The 17,270-nt window shown below is 44.8% G+C and overlaps 1 pseudogene; it reads left to right on the forward strand.

The window, feature by feature from the left end:
• The first annotated feature begins 16,776 nt into the window (after positions 1-16,776).
• On the forward strand, positions 16,777-16,859 carry LOC117716687 (U4 spliceosomal RNA; annotated as a pseudogene).
• Positions 16,860-17,270: the final 411 nt, after the last annotated feature.

The raw sequence follows: 17,270 nt of genomic DNA on the forward strand, positions 1-17,270 counted from the left end.
GGTATTGACAGGGTCCTTGGGATACTACCTACTTGGCCATTACTTATTTCCAGTCTCTGAGTAATTAAATTCCTTTATAGATTACCAGGCAGGATTCTACACTCCAGTAATGCCCCCCCACCCCCCATCACCAGTTAAGTAAAGCCCTTAGGTGGTTTTTGTGTCTGGCCTGACCTAAAACTTGGCACAACAGCAAAATGCTGTGGCTCCTCTTTGAATTTTCACTTGTCATCTCTGTAGCGCACTCAAGAGTTTGCATAAAAAAATCTTGAGTTATCAGGAGATATATTTTACAAAACCCAAACTTCCTATGTCAGGGTCAAAGGAATTCTGACTCCTAGGGCATGGAGCCTGGGTCCCTGTATCTGATGGGCAGTAGCTTTGCTTGGAATTCAGTGAGGAGCCAAAGTCCTCAGAAACCCTGTGCCTTGGTTATAGCAAGGATGGGGAGGAGCCTGGGGTAGGCTCACTTGTGTTCTGCGTTGGCAGCTGTATAGAAGTGTGTGTGTGTGTGTGTGTGTGTGTGTGTGTGTGTGTGTGTGTGTGAAGTGAGACATGAACAGACTGGGTGGTAATGCAGCCAGAGTCAGACTGAACAGATCAAGCACTGTATTAATAATTTTTCTGCTGCTCTGATAAAACACCATGACTGGGGTAATGTAAAGAAGGAGTTTATTTTGGCTTATGGTTCCCAAGGGATCACATTGGAATAATATGGCACCAAGCAACAGGCATGGCGGGAAAAGCAGGTTACTGAGAGCTCACGTATCGTATCAACCACAAAGTAGAGAGAGAGGAAACTGGAAGTGCCAGGAAGGAAGCTGTAAATGCTCAAAGCCTGCCCTTCAGTAACATACTCCTCCATCAAGCTGTAACTTCTAAACCTACCCAGACAGTGTCACCAACTGGGGACCAAATGTTCAAATACTAGCACATGGGGGGGGGGGGTTTACATTCTCATTCAAACCACCACAGGCACTTGTTTCTTCCTGATCTTCAGTAAATAGCTTACCTTCTGTGTAGTAGATTAGAGATGGCCACCTAACACTTTCCTCTCTCCTATCAAGAAGTGGATTCTTGAATCTGGGCTGGTCTGAGATTGCTCTCACCAATACTCTGCAAGTGATACTAAGCCAGTTCCACGTCCTTCAAGAGCACCAGTAGCTTTGTCTTGCCTTTGTGGGTGTTGTCTATGTGTGTGTTGTGTGTACCTGTGTTCCTGTGTGTGAAAGTACATATGTGGGAGGAGGTCATATGACAAACTTGTTTACATCTATGTCGCCTTTGCTTCGCGGAGCTCTGGTAACTGCTGTTGGTGGCCACGAGAGAGTGGCTTCACAAGTTTTGACGTCTGTGAATGGTTCTGAGAGCAAGGCAAGGGGCTGGTTTTCATTCCACTGGTGCTTTCTAGACAGCACCTATGAAGAAAGAAGAGTGAGTTGGAAAACTGGCATTCAAAGCGAGCTTGGGGTTTAGCTCTGTGGTGAAGCATTTGCTAAGCAACAGTGAGCCTTGTGTTTGATTACCAATACGAGCAATAAAGAAAATCAGAGAAATGACTTGTGCATAATATTATCCAATACTGTTAGTATGTCTTCTTCAGTGTTAAAAGTCAGACTTTTATGGGGTTCTTAGTCTCGGAGGCTGTTCATATATACATGGGAATTGTCAGTGTTTGTTAAATGAATGGGCTCTTCTGGTAATAAGCATAGTCACCAAGGGTCAAGTTCAGTGGCCATTAATTAGATATGATCAATGCATTTAGTTCAGAATCAGCATCTCTCTCTCTCCAACATCTTTCAATGTAGCTTATATTGGCTTACCTCATGATTTGCTTGCCTCAGTCTCCCCAGTGCTAAGGTTACAGGTGTGTTCCATCATGACTGCTTCTGTTTGCTTCAGAGTTGAAAGCATCTCTAGTTGGTCCTTCTAGGTAAGTGTCCTTCTTCAGTATCACGAGAGTGCTTGGAAGTGAAGATGGGCTTACCCCAAAGCAAAGGAAGCAAATAAAATGTGATCAGAATCTATTTCCCCTCTTCCCTCCAGCATGTACATAGGCTGGAAAAATGGCAAGCATGGAGGTCTGAGCTCAGATCCCTAAGCACTCACTTGGTAGCATGTGCAGTCCCCGGTGCTGAGACAGATGGATTCCCGAAGCTCACTGCCTAGCCAGCCCTGCTGTGGCTTCAATGAGGGATCCTGTCTCAGAAAATATGATGGCTAATGATTGAGGAATATATCTGATATTGCCTCTTGTTTCCATATGTGTGTGCACACTTGTGCATGTACCCACACACACACATGTGCACACAGCATAGCTATGTAGGGCCACAGAGCATTCTCAGTCCCATCAGGGAAACACACACACACACACACACACACACACACACACACACAGACCCCTTATTTTCCCACATTCATTGCAGAACTGTCATAGTTCCCAACTCAAACACCTGCCTCAATGAGGAGACTAAAGACCTGTTAATGCCGTTTGTTTGTTTCTAAGTGGTAGGTGACAGAAAGCTAAATCTTCCCTTTTAATTGATATGATGACTCTAAAGGCACAGGGAGCGAATGGATACAGTGACCTTGCTTTCTATGTTCAATTAAATGGACCAGAGATCCAATCTATATTGTTTTTGAAGTGTTGAGATAAGAGGTTTTTTTCCCCCTATGCCAATGGGAAGAACAGAGAAAGACACTGGGAATTCAGATGTCCTTTTGGGTCTTATTTTTATTTATCCACTGAGATACTCATATTGTGATGGCAAGGCTTGCTCAGGGTGGCACAGGGCACAGCTAGTGATGCATGGGTTTATCACTATGTGAGTACAACATTACTGCCAAGCTCTCCATTGACTATCAATTGCTTGCACCACATTGTGGTGAGTGCTAGAGGGGCTGTAAAGAAATGGAAGATGTCCCTGCTACCAAAGACTACAAAGTCTTATGTGGGAGTGAAGCTTCTCTATATTGACAAATTAATACTTGGAAGTAAACAGCCCAGTCTTGGGTAGGGGGTGTGGTGAATTACTACTTCTCTCCTCATCCCTGAATTTTAGGGAATAAAACTCATTCATGAAATGCTAGCCAAGTGGGAGATGAGGTTCTGATTTACTACTCTGAGAAAGCAGACCATAACCCTGATAAGCATTGCTTCTACTGAATAGTGTTGGGGACAATGACATAGGTCTGAGCTCACAGAGGGGACTCTGTTCCTACCCTATCAAGTTTGGACCAAGAGAAATGATTCTCAATGCACTTACTAACAAGCCTAGAGGGAGGTGAACAATACCCAGGGGTGCCATGTTTTATAAAGACAGAAAGAAAAGCTGCCAATGACCACAGGAAAACGAATAACAGCACAGTAGTTGGTAAACTGAACATTCTTCCAAGTAAGACAGAAGCTATGGGATGTCAGTCTTCAGTTCATTGGAGAAAATCTCTGTCTACAGGACAGTAATCTTTCTAGACAAAGTGTATAATTTTTTTTTTTTTGTGATAACCACTTTTTCACATGGGTAGAAATCTCTTTGAAATACAGTAGGTTGGCAAGGTATGTGTCCTTTGTCAACAATGTGCGTGAAATGTACTGTTGAGATGGCTTGGAGGAGAAAAGGGATATCTCTGTTAGTACAGGAGTGGGGCCATTTGGGGGATCTCACAGACTGGCTGCTTTTGAGTTGTCTTAAGAGTGAGGCATGAGTAGAAGAGAGAAGCCTCCCAGGAATGTGAGGCCGAACAGGGAAGGTCACAAATCATGAAGAGGCATTAAGGGAGGTGCTGTGGATGGAGGAGTTCAGAGCCAGAAAGCCATGGCAACCAACCCTATGCATTTGGATTTGATACTCCATCCTCAAAGCACATTGTGTGGAGAGGGTTCTGGGAAAAGGCTATGTTTAAGAATGGCTTCAGTGGATACTTACAGAACTTCTGGGCTCCTCCCATCCAGAAGATGGAGGGGACCTGGAGCAAGGAGGGGGAACTTCTTGAGTAAACACCACCACATTATTGTGCACCTCCTTTTAGGAAGTTTACAATGAGACAACAAAGGAAGCTTTGAGCAGGGTCTGTGCTACAAGGCTTTCAATACAATCCATTTACCTTGGGAGCCTTTTATCTGTCACTCACAGGCTGGGGGTTGTGCCACCTCTGCTAGGACAGTTCTAGAGACCTGATGACATGGGCAGACATCATTGTTCCATCTGTCCTGTCATAGAACGCCAATCCTAAAACCTTCCTGTCTGTAATTTCTAAGCCCTGGTCCTAGAATAATAATCAATTTCCACTCTACCGTTCTTCTTCAAGTTGTCTATGATCCCTTTAGACACTGTCATCTTGGATCCACAGCCTGTTTTATGTATCACAATTCTTGCTAAAGTCACCCAATCTCTTTGTCTTTTCCTGTTTAGAATCTTGAATTCCAACCATCCTTCAATCCTAGAAGGATCCCACAATGAACGAATTCTACTTGGTGTTCATTACCCCTCATCCTTCTGACACCTGCTCTCTACTCCATGCCAGCTGAATCCCATGGGCATCCCCATGTGACCCATTTAAAGTGACCTTGTTCCTACTACTTTACTGACAGCGCCACGTTGGCTACATCTCCACCTATTCTGTGCAAGTTCCTATACAGATGAATGCAACTGGGGAAAATCACACTCTTGATGCCTGGTTTGACTTTATATTCATGGCTATGTACCTGAAATGAGAACTTAATGTTGCCCAGAGTCATTATCTTTGTTCATTTCCCTTACTCATCTACTCTCTTCCATTCCTGGATAGTTGTTTCAGCATTTCAAATCTTACGGCTCTACCTCAGCCCCATTCTTACCTGCTGACATTGAACCCCACTTTACTAAGAAGTCAAAGCAGACAGAATGCCAGAGACTTTCCCCTCTGTGTTCCATGAGCTTGTCGGCATTGGGACTCTGGCTTCTGCTTCTTCCCAGCGTTGTGTGCTCTCACCGGAAGCCCACTAACTCCTATTTCTGCTTGCAGGTTGAGGACTGTACTTCTCCAATTCCCTCTTCACCAACATTTTCTTTCCTTCCTCTGTTGGACCTAAGCACAGTGTTATTTCTGTCATCAAAAGGGACTCCTTACAGGTGTGGAGAATCAGTGTCTTTGGGACGCTCAGCCACAAATGGGTCACTATACCACACCCTCTCCGCAAGGCTCAGAGACCATCGTGGTAGAGGAAGGGACAGATTCTAAGAGCCAGAGGCTTAGGATGATCAAGGCAAAATAAATGTCTTCTGGATCTGATAGGGTCAATACTCTCACGAGCTCACAAAATCTGCACCTGATCAGGCCAATGAGCAGTGAGGCATGGGGGAGGGAGGAGCTTACCCTTCCCAGGCACCATCGCTACTTGCCAATTATCATGGCTTCTGGGAAGGGAGAGTCAGAGTCTTCTATTTGGTCTCTTCCTATTGCCCTCTAGTTCTCCATTGCAACTCGGAAATGCCTCTTTAGAGACACAATTCAGGCTGCCACGTGCGGGTCTGCAATCCTAGCTGTTAGGGAGCTTGAGGCCTATCTGCGCTGCAGAGTGAGTTCAAGGCCAGCCTGGGTAACTTAGAAGCAAAAAGGGGGTTGCTAGGGAGTACAGCATCCGTACTACTGACTCCTGCTGCAAACACTGTGATGGCTTCTCATTGGTTTTCAGAGTTAGAGGTCTACACTGCCCCTACTGTTTGGTCCTTACCCTCATGGGAGACCTTGACTTCATGCCTTTCGTCTTTCCCTTTGTTTACTCTTTTCATCAGTCTCTGTCTCTCATCCCTTAAGTGTGCTGAGCCTGCATCCTACTTGGGGGCTTTTGTGCTGCTGGTTGTCTCTCTTCTTCCAGGAGGCCATCCCATTCAGTATCTCCACTTGTACCCATCTCTGAGGATTTCTGCTCTTTCTTTTTCCTACTTGATTACACTTATAGAAGTTTCAGTTTTTTTTTAAATCACAGTTCAATTGATTTGTTTATTTCAGTTATTGTCAGTCTTCTCCATTAACATTAAGCTCAGCAATGGTATAGATGGCTGATATTTAAAAATTATATATAGTGATTATTTGATATATACAATAACTATATATTATATAATCATTATATATACATATATATATATATATATATATATATATATATATATATATATATAATAGTGTATGTGTGTGTGTGTGTAAGCATGCATGTTGTAGTCAGAAGACAAGTTACAGGTGTTGGTTCTCTCCTTCCACACCATGTGACTCTCCCTGGGACTGAACTTAGCTCTCAGTTTTGGTGGCAAGCACCTTTGCTCTCTGAGTCAGCTTGCTGGCCCTTGCATTTGGAATATTTAGCAATTAAAACTTAAATAATCAGAATGGACATTTGTTGTATGACTCCTAAAAATTAGCTGTCTAGTAACTTCTTCATGTATCAATACTATTTGTGTTTGACATATGCAAGGTCCTATGCATGTAGCTCTACTTATTTCAACTGCGTTGAGGCTTGTAAACCAACTTCGGCATCATTCTCCAGTGGCACCCATGGTAAACGGCAATTGTTTTAAGGTTAAAGTCCTTGTTAAATGGACTCCATTTCTTCTGGCCAAATGTATCTTAACAGGCTCCCCCCCCCCCCTTAATTTGTTACTGTTATAGGCCATTTAGTCAGAAAGACATTTATACTTATTTTAAATTTTAGAAAATTAACTTTAAAAATGACAGTTGAGCCTGTTAGTGCATACGTATTATCCCAGCTTTTAGGCAGAGGCAGGAGGATCAGGAGATCAATGTTATCTTTGTGTATATAGAGAGTTTGAAAACGTGCTGGACCACATGAGATCCTATCCACACGTGTATGTGTGTATGTGTGTATGTGTGTATGTGTGTATGTGTGTATGTGTGTATGTGTGTATGTGTGTATGTGTGTATGGGTGTGAAGTCCATGCATGTGTTTGAGTGTGCACATCTACATGTGCATGGAGACCAGAGGAGAACCAAGTGTCCTTCTTTATCACTCTCAGCCCCTGGAGACAGGTGTCTCACTAAACCTGGAGCTAGGCTGGTAGCCAGCAGGACTCAGTGATCTTGTCCTTCCTCACAGCACTGGGATACAGGGATGAGAGGCCACACCTAGGTTTTTACATGGGTGCTGGGGATGCAAACTCAGGTCCTCATGCCTCTTCAGCAATCTCTCTAAGCTGTAGAGTCATCTCACCAGCTGCAAAAGTCCCTTTTGAATGTTTACTCCAGGACACAAATTGTATGCCCAGCTAACAAAACAAAACAGGCCAGGGCAGTGAACGTGATGGACAGCTGCTGCCCCCGGGGTCGAGTGGGGAAACAGTTCTTTACCTAGCTTTATCTCAGTTTGACAGACTCTGTTTTCATAGGCTATCTGCTGCTCTCTTCCTTCTCCATCTGCTTTCTATTTAGAATAAAAACTAGTCACTGTTTCAGTGGTTGCTGCCTTTGCCATCAGAGAGACAAATTGATCAGAAAGATGAATGCAGAACACATTGTCTTCATTCCATCTATGTTACCCAGTGGGGCTGATAGGGACACATGGCTGAACACTGTCCTTGAATGTCAGAACTGTTCCATCCAATTTCCTTCATGTGAGGCGTTCATCAGATAAGCGAGTCCTCTGCCAGGCTTAGAATCTCTTTGGCTCATTATCTAGAATCACTTCAATTCCCTTTCCCAAGAGAAACCAGACTTTTATTGTTTAAAACAAATCAAGCCCACAAAATAATCCCATAAAAGAGCTGAACATCTTGGAGAGGGCACATCAGACATTCATGCAGTTTTCTAGGTGGTAACTGAGTCTCCTTAAACTACGCTGTGGCTGTAGAGTGGACAGGGCAGAAACAGATGCTTTAGGTTTGCTTTGAAATGTACTGGTGGAGAGAAAGAAGAGACTTAGACCTCTGTCCTTTAGATCATGCCAAACTCACATAGATAAGGAGCACTGGACATTTAGCCTGAGCTCTGCCAAGTGCAGAGGAGACCCATCTTAGGCTGTGGCCTCTGGTGTTTGAGCAGTGCTGGACGGAGCAACAGCACACACTTGTCCAGAGCTTTGGATATTGGGCCACCTCTTGTGCACCTGTCAGCCTCCCCATCACATTTCTTCTGGCTCCTTCTGAATGAGCTGTATTATAGGATTGGCTCCCTGGCTCTCTTTCCTCCTCCCTCCCTTGTTTCCTCCCTCCATCTCTGATTCTCTCTGTCTTTTATCTTTCTGCCCTTCTCGCCCTCTTCTCTTGCCTCCATTCCCTAGTCCCTCTCTGTCTCCCGATTCTCCCTCCTCTCTGCCTCCTTCTCCCCTATTTCCACACACTTTCTTGGTGTTTCCATTTTCTTTGGAATGCCTTAATATATAGAAATATCAGTCATGTTATTTAACCAAGAAGGATACTCTCACCTTTCTACTTTACCAGTCATGAGTTTCTGGAGCTAGGAGACTGTGAAGATATCCCTTCTTCTGTTTTCCTGCCTTGAGGTGGTACCCTGACCAGATCATCATAGATGAGGGCCCAACAGCATTATCTACAAGCACAGCCAAGGGCATCACAATATTGACTGTTGGAAAACATGTCCTGGCATTTATCTCCAAACTTTCACAGTTGTGCTATGAGTCTATCCTGAGAATTTCGTCTCTACTCTTAAAATTATCCATAATATATACGCAAAAGACACTTTAAAGCAGTAGTCTTCAACCAGGGGAGGCTTTGTCTTCTGCAGACATTCAGCCATGACTGCAAAGGACAGTGGTGAAGATGCTACTGGCATTGAGAAGGCGTGTCCAAGCTTTAGAACTCATCCGTAGCTATCCTGGGATTCATACAGTGCACAGGGCATGAGAGAGAGAGAGAGAGAGAGAGAGAGAGAGAGAGAGAGAGAGAGAGAGAAGGCTAACTATTCCCCGATGCTCAAGACCATCCCCCAAAGAAGAATGTCAGGACTCAAACTGTCAATGATGCTGATGTTGAGAGAAACTCTTCTCTACAGTAAAGAAAGCTTTAGTTTTCTTCCCCATTAGAGATGAAGAAGAAACAAAGGTCATCCAGAAAATAACTCTGATTGCTTAGTGGCCATGGAGTTGTAAACTTGTTGAACACAGGTCGTTCTGTAGGCGCCTTGCTTTCCACTCCTCTCACTGTGAACACCTCTAATGTCACACAAGTCCCCTGTCTACAGCAAGGACCAGCTAGTGGATGTTCAATGAATGGCAATATGGTTGTATGAACAATTTATTTACTTATTTGCTAAAGAAAATCAATTTTAAGAGTCTTTGAATATATTAACAGCTGCAGCTATGCCGCTGGGCTCTGGGGTTGTTTCTCTTGGTCAGGGATAATAACTGGAGAAATCCAGCTTTCTTGTGCTCCACCTGGGGTGTCCTGATCACCCCAATGTGGTTTTTATTACCAACCTTGACTTTCTGTGGACATTAGCATACCAGGATCAGATGAGAAGAATGCACCCCTAAAGTTTCCTGATTGACAGTTCAGAGCCTGTTTCTTTCTACTTTACAAAAAATAAGGTGCTCTGAAGAAGCACATGGCTCTGAAAATGTCCCCAATGTGTCAGCTTTCCCATGTGCCATGAGTGGAGTCCACTGTGCTAGCTCTTAGGCATGGCATGGCCAGTGACCTCCACCTTCCTCCCAGGGATTTTGACTAAACCCCAGTTTGCCTTGGAGAGAGCCCCAGCACCAGTGAGTGATTAAATTAGTGGATTGGCATCTAGTATCTTGTACCAAGGAAGCAGCTTTCTGCTCTCACATTAGAACTATAATATGTCTTTGTAGGATATTCGGGAGGAAGTGGTTAGAATCAGCCCTAAGCAGATTCACCAGTAGCACCAGTGTATGGAATAATAACTCCCTGCTTTTGTTGACAAAGAAGTCTGCTTGGAAGTGAATGGGTGTGTGTATACATGATGGTATGATGTTACACATGTGTTACACACCACAGCTTGGCTCTTTATATTCTAAGCACATTTTACCCATGTCCATTCATTTTCATCTTATGAGAGAGTCTTGTCTTTTCCCACCAAGAGCTTATTCTGTTGAACCACAAAGCACGGTTCAGCAACATAAAACAAAACAAAACAAAACCCACAAAACCCCTGGCTCCCCTCCATCCTCACTAAAGCAAGAGGCTTTATGTGGCCATTTATGTGGGAAGCAAGGTCTTTACCTGGACAGTAGGGGCCTGAAGCAAAATCATTCTCAAAACCCAGCTTTGGTTTCCTTTGTGCACAAAGCCAGAGGTGAGCAGAAGAAAAAGAGAAGTAATTCCAGTCAGTGACAGGGCTATCCCTCAGGGACTGGGTAATGCTCTTCAAGTCAGAGCTGTAAAACAACTTGTGGTTCATTCATTCTTGTTCACACAGGAAGCCCTGCAGTCTTCACAATGCCCAGGAGGCCATCAAGGTGTGGAAATCAGCATGCAGATGGGAAGTTGGCCTAGACCTTGGTTTGGGGCCTTTTCTATTATAACCCTGTCTCTTGGATTTCAACTTTGTGTGCACATGTGAACTAGCCTGGCAGATGGCATCCCAGTATCTAGTGGTTCTGATACACCTCTTCCATAAGATATTTTCTAACCTCTGTAACAGTTCCACGGAGGTGACACATCTGGCTGCCACCCCACAAGCTCTCCTGACTGCCTCAGTCCCTGGATGCTTGTCATCATTTTTATTGTTATTGAGAAATGCTCATTTACTGCATCCTGTAGGTTTTAGACTCCTCCCCCAATACTGTCCCCCTTTCAAGTGACAACATGGCCTCTAATTTCTGGAAGTATCTTTGGTTATGGTCTCACAGTCACCTGGCTTGTTTATCACTGTCTTCCCGATTGTGACATTCCCTCTTTGATTCCAGTGTATGGCTTACGTCACTGCCACCAGGGTTCAGTCTATTCTCCAGTTGACTCCCATCCCCCAATCCAATTTTCATTGCTCTTATTTGATTGGGAATTTCTTGAATCTTGGGACTCAGTCCTCAGTAATTAATTTATTCCTTCATTAAACATTTTGCTCAGGGTCCATGGAGCTGATAAATCATGTCTGCCCTTAGGAGTTTGAAGCCCATTGAGAGAAAGGTATGGGAATCAGAGCTAGAGAGAAAGATTTCTCTCTTCTTACTGATAAACCTTCTAGGAGAGTCCAGCTTTGGGTCTGTAGCCAAGCACCTGTTCTCTTACCATTGATGAAATAAGTCAGTTACATGCCACATATGCCACTCCTCTCAAATATAGGATCTCTAAGAAACCAAACATAAAAATATGCAGAGAGGTAGGGAATGGACTGATGGATGCTCAGACTGTGTGACACTTGGTAAAAGCTGACTGTCACTTGTGAATTCTAGCACTCAGTTTATTCCCTGGAGGCACTGCTTCATCTGAGGTTCTTGTTCCTGCCAAGATCCAGTCTTCTCAGGCTGAATGTGGTGAAAACATGCAGCCTGTTTTCTAATGGTGCCTATTTCCACAGGGAGGATGAACAACTTGTGTAGCCTTTAAAAATCAAACCAGTCCTGATTATAGACATAAGAACAGAAATAAAATATAACAAAAATACACAATGTGGAGGGGTGCCATGGTCCCCATATATAGGCAGTTAATGGTTGCTGAGGCTGGAGGAAGGGAAAGAGGTACCTGTGGTCCTACAAATTACCCTCATGGATGCTGATGAAACTTACTGGTTCACAATGGAAGAGACATGAGAGTTGGAAGGGGATTCACTGACAAGAGGGGACCAGCAGGAGTGTGAGGGGACATGGGGGGTAATGGAGTGTAAATGTAATCAAAATATATGTTATCAGTGTACATGAAAATGTCACGAGAGCCATTGTTATGTATGATTAATGTATGCTGATTAAAAGTTAAAGGGGGCCGGGCTGTGGTGGCGCACACCTTTAATCCCAGCACTTGGGAGGCAGAGACAGGTGGATTTCTGAGTTCGAGGCCAGCCTGGTCTACAGAGTGAGTTCCAGGACAGCATGGAAAAAACCAAAAAAAAAAAAAAAAAAAAAAAAAAAAAAAAAAAAAAAAAAAGTTAAAGGGGGCTAAGGAGATGACTTATGGGTAAAAACACTTTCTGTATGAGTATGTAGACATGGGTTCAAATCCCTTTCACTAAAAAATCTGAATGGTGCCAGGCGTGGTGATGCAGCTGTCAGTCTTGGCACTCTAGAGGCAGATGTATGTGGAGCTACATATGTTCTATACTAGCCTGGTCTACAGAGAGTGTTCCTGGACAGCCAGGGCTACAGAGGGAAACCCTGTCTCAAGAAATTAAAGAGGGGGATATCTAGGTGAATGTAGCTATGCCTACACGCATAACCTCAGCACCATGGAGAACAGAGAAAGGACCATCTCTCACTGAGGTTGCTGGCTGCTAGCCCAGCTCCATGTCCAGTGAGAGAGAGACTAAGACATGGTGTGACAGGCCAAGACATCTGACATCCTCCTTTGGCCTCTGTGTATATGTGGTGCTCAGGTTTGTGTGCCCAGAGAGAGGCACATGCAAATACACTGCAGACAGAGAGAGACACACATAGGAAAAGATTTAAAACTCAGAAGTGCTTTTAAAGAGTCCCGATGACATGTAGATGCTACATGGATATTTCAAAAATGGCTAAATGAAGTAAAATGACTTGAGACATATTGTCTGGGCTGTCGAGATAAGGGAGTGAAGCAAAGGGACGTTGAAAGACTATTCTGGAAGGAAGAAAGCAAGAGACACTGTGTTCGAGAACTGCCCCATCAGACTTTAGACTTGTGCTGTCTGATTCAGGGCCTGTGTTGATGGGGAAGGGTTTAAAAGGCATGAGCAATGCAATGTTTTCATGGGTCTTTCTGATACTGGCTTTCCTAATTTTGCAAACGTTCTATGATAATTTAGAAAAGAAAAAAATCTGGGGTTATAGCTCAGTGGTAGGACTCTGCATAGCATGTGTGAGAATCTAGGTTTAATCCTTAGTACTTCAAAAACGGACATTGCACAAAATAAAGATACAATAAAAATTGATGATATTCCCTCCATGAAGAAATGAGTATACCAAATATTAACCTTTTCATTAATTCTATTTTTTTTGAGATATATTCAGTTTTCTTCTACTGTCCTGCTGTATCCTGGTCACTCCAGCAAGACCATCTATGTGCCTTTGGGACAACAGACACAGGTTCCTATTCCTTGATATACACTTTCCCGACTGCTTCTCTTTCTTCAGCTCCACCTTCTAGCTCAGCTCACCTCAGATGTCACCTCTTCCATCAAGACTTTCTGAGGGAGTTCCTGTGCTTCATGAAGTCCCCTGCCTGTCACTATCATTCATTGCTCTTGGATTTGTAGGCTCCCCTGTCCAAAATCTATCATTCAACTGTTTCCCTCATGCCCAGAAGAGTCCCTAGAGCACAGTAGGGTCACAATAGTCAGCTTACTGAGTAAAAGGCTAGAGGAACAGAGGGAAGAAGTTCTCTCTGTTCTGTAGACTTCAGGTTCATTGTTTCAATAGCATGTGGTGATAACATTTTGTTTCAATGGGAAACAGAGTTAGACTTTGTGAAAATGGAATGAGTTCTTTTGGGTCCCAAGTTCTTGGATGTGCAAACTTTTGGGCATAGCTTGGATGTAGTCATAGTTAGGGATGCTAAAGGAGACAGCCAGCCTCTGGATAACTGGGTGGGGGGAGTAGAGGGTACTTTATGGGTTCATTAAACACAGACAGTAAGGGTTTCTATGTCACATAGGTCTTAATCTGAGATTAGAAATTCCAGGTCTTGACTAAGGTCTGTCCTCAGGTACTTAGAGAGATGAGGTCTCCTGTTTTTAGGTAACTTTGAGTACAGAGACACATTTATACTCAGGGAACAACTTTGTATCTAAGGAGATCATTTCAGTTACGGAATCCCAGGCTAACCCCATCACTGACTGGCCTTGATAGCAAATACTAGTGAACCCACTTTCCAAGCCTGTCACAGGGATAGAGGTGACTTCCCTGAATTCTGTGCTCTCTCAGCTTTGGCCTGCTGCTTTGTTCCCTTCAGAGGCCCAGCTTGCCTACAGCTGTAAGATTCCTCAGCTGTCAATGAGGCTGTTGATGACTTCACAGGTAGAACAGTCCTTTCTGTCCTTCCGAGCTTGATATAAATGAGAAAGTAACTAGCCCAACACCAGTCTAAGTGATGTCCCCTTCCTCTTATGTCACCTCAGCCCTTTCCCACTGGCCCCTTTCCTGACTTGGCTCCTCTCCCAGCCCCGTGTGTAGCTATAGTGGAGCCTAAGCCCACACAGTCGCTGCAAAGCCCCCTTCCTCCTCCCCAGTCAGCTCTCTTTCTCTGCTTCCTGTCTTGCTGCATATCCTCTTCTCTTCGTAGCTGCTCCCACCAGCCAGGTAGCTGCTTCCCATGAAGTCTTTCTCGATCCATGTGGTGACAGAATAGGACTCCATGTCTCACATTTTTTGGCATCTCTGAACACAGTGCTATCTTTCTGTAGATTATACTGGTGGTCAGCACAGTCAAGTGACCAGACAACATAGGAAATTCTAGATTAGGAGAAGTCACTTGTGTCTTACAAGATCAGGCCAGGCTCACAGCACTTACCCTTGGACCACAAGCAAAACTGATGTTCTTTTTCCAGGGTCCTTTGTGACCCTTGTCTCACGAGATCTATAGGATATCGATCTCATTTTTATTGATCTTTAGCATTGGGTCCCTTTGGTAGACACTGTTCATTAAGTTTTTTTTTAATTGCTGTAATAAAACATCTGACAAAGCAATGGGGTAAGGGGTTATTATGTTTGAAATCATAGTTATGAATACAAGGTAGAGTTCTGTCCTTTCTATAAGTTCTGTTTCTTTGTCCCTATTTTTTATTGTTACAGACAATACCGTAAACCTTATTCACTACACATACCTCTGGCACACAGGTGAGTGAGCCTGTAGGAAGACTAGACTCTCCCACATAGGACTGCCGTGGGAGTGAGAGAGCACATACAGTACATGTGGTAGTTCATTAATGGTGTGGGAGTATCGAGAAATCACGCCTGGCGTCCTATGAGAACTGCCGTCTAGGCATTTTGTGTTCCATGTCTCATGCCTTCCTCTTCAGATTGAGGGACGTACTGTCATTTCTGTTTTTAAAACAAGAGCTATTGGATGAAATGAGGTGCTTGTTGCCAAGCCCAGATGAGTTGGGTTTGATCCTCAGGACCTACATGATGGAAGGCGAGACTGAATTCCTGAAAGAATGGAAGCACAGACTCCAGGTTCTTCTGAGAGAACCATAGAAAAGAGTAACCTCTGTTCTGCCCTCTTCCTAGAAGACAAACAGGGACCCAAGAGGCAGTATTTGGGGGTAGGAAACATATCTTCTTATGTCATCCAAAATATGTAGACATTAACAGCCACCTTAGAAAACAATGAATGGACCTTAGACGATTAATCTAGGAGAGTTTTCCATCATTCACTATTTATTTGTAGGGGGAGCTTTTGCCTTGTGTCGGTGGGGGTGGTCTCATGTTACTGGTCTCATCCTACTGTACCCTAACTGGTACAAATCCACAAATGATTTACACAGCGTCCTGAATTTGCCAGCTACATTTAGATTCATGAGAACCAAAGAGACATTGGGTTGGAGTTTTGAAAGTGCCAGGCAAGGAAGATGGCAACATCAGGGTCGGATGGGGTTAATGACGCCTTTCTTCGGGGTCTCATAATAAAGGCTTTTAATTTTAAGTGGGAAAAGGATAACATCATGACATTTTCAGAGTGCTTAGTCAGTTGAGTGTCAGCTGTGCCAAGCAAGGAAGAAGCTCCTTCTGATAGGAGTGGATCTAAGAGCTTCTCTCCCATCATATGTCTGTTGGCAGCACTTTGAGATGGGCTCTGGAGAAGAAGACACAATAACTATATGGGCTTTTCTTTCCAGACTTGGCAGCTTACTGAAATCCTATTCCTTAGAAGAACGTATTCATTCTCTGTTATTTCAAGAACAATTTATTGCATTCACAGGACCCAAGGTTTACTTGAGACGGTCCAGAGTCAGTGCTCGGATGGAGCTGACTTGGCAGAATGCTTGTCTAACAAGAGACAAACAAACAAAATGCCTTGTGTTTGATCTCCAGCATTACGTCGACCAGGCATGATGGCACATGGGTTACAATCTCAGCACTGGGGAGGTGGGTGCACAAGAATCAAACATTTATGGCCGTCTTTGGTTATATAGGATTTCAGGACCAGTCTAGGCTACATGTAACCCTGTTTTAAAGAAAGGGAGGAAGGAACAAAGGCAGGCAGGCTGGTAGGCAGGCAGGCTGGTAGGCAGGCAGGCTGGTAGGCAGGCAGGCTGGTAGGCAGGCAGGCTGGTAGGCAGGCAGGCTGGTAGGCAGGCAGGCTGGTAGGCAGGCAGGCTGGTAGGCAGGCAGGCTGGTAGGCAGGCAGGCTGGTAGGCAGGCAGGTTGGTAGGCAAGCTGGCAAGCTCAGAGTTGTCTGATGTCTGGTCATCAGTAAAATCCCTCTTAAAATCCTTTATCTTCTGCCTTTTCAGTGTTTCTACATTCCCAGAATTCTCTGTGCCCAAGGGTTCTGCTTCCCACAGAGCTCTTAGAGTGCTTGTTCTCTGCCTTTCCCTCAAGCTCTGGAGGGGGCAAAGGGACTCTCTTTGGTTGCACATCCATTTATTCAGTTTTTCCCCCCTTTTTTCCCCTCTTCTCCAAAGCTCTGCTGCTATTGACTCTAATTCTGGCAGATGCTATCACCCTTCTGATTGGGTAGCTTTGCGCAGTGGCAGTATCGTAGCCAATGAGGTTTATCCGAGGCGAGATTATTGCTAATTGAAAACTTTTCCCAAACCCTTCTGATTGGGTCACCACAGGAGCCCCCACCCCAGGAGCCCCCACCCCAGGATCCCCGACCCCAGGAGCTCCCACCCCAGGAGCCCTGACCCCAGGATCCCCCACCACAGGAGCTCCCACCCCAGGAGTCCCCACCCCAGGATCCCCGACCCCAGGAGCTCCCACCCCAGGAGCCCCCACCCCAGGAGCTCCCACCCCAGGAGCCCCCACCCCAGGATCCCCCACCACAGGAGCTCCCACCCCAGGAGCCCCCACCATAGGAGCTCTCACCCCAGGACCCTCCACCATAGGAGCCCCCACCCCAGGAGCCCCACCCCAGGAGTCCCCACCCCAGGAGCCCCCACCCCAGGAGCCCCCATCATAGGAGCTCCCACCCCAGGAGCCCCCACCCCAGGAGCCCCCACCCCAGGAG

Source organism: Arvicanthis niloticus, chromosome 10 (genome assembly GCF_011762505.2).
Source record: "Arvicanthis niloticus isolate mArvNil1 chromosome 10, mArvNil1.pat.X, whole genome shotgun sequence".
In the NCBI taxonomy this organism is placed as follows: domain Eukaryota; kingdom Metazoa; phylum Chordata; class Mammalia; order Rodentia; family Muridae; genus Arvicanthis; species Arvicanthis niloticus.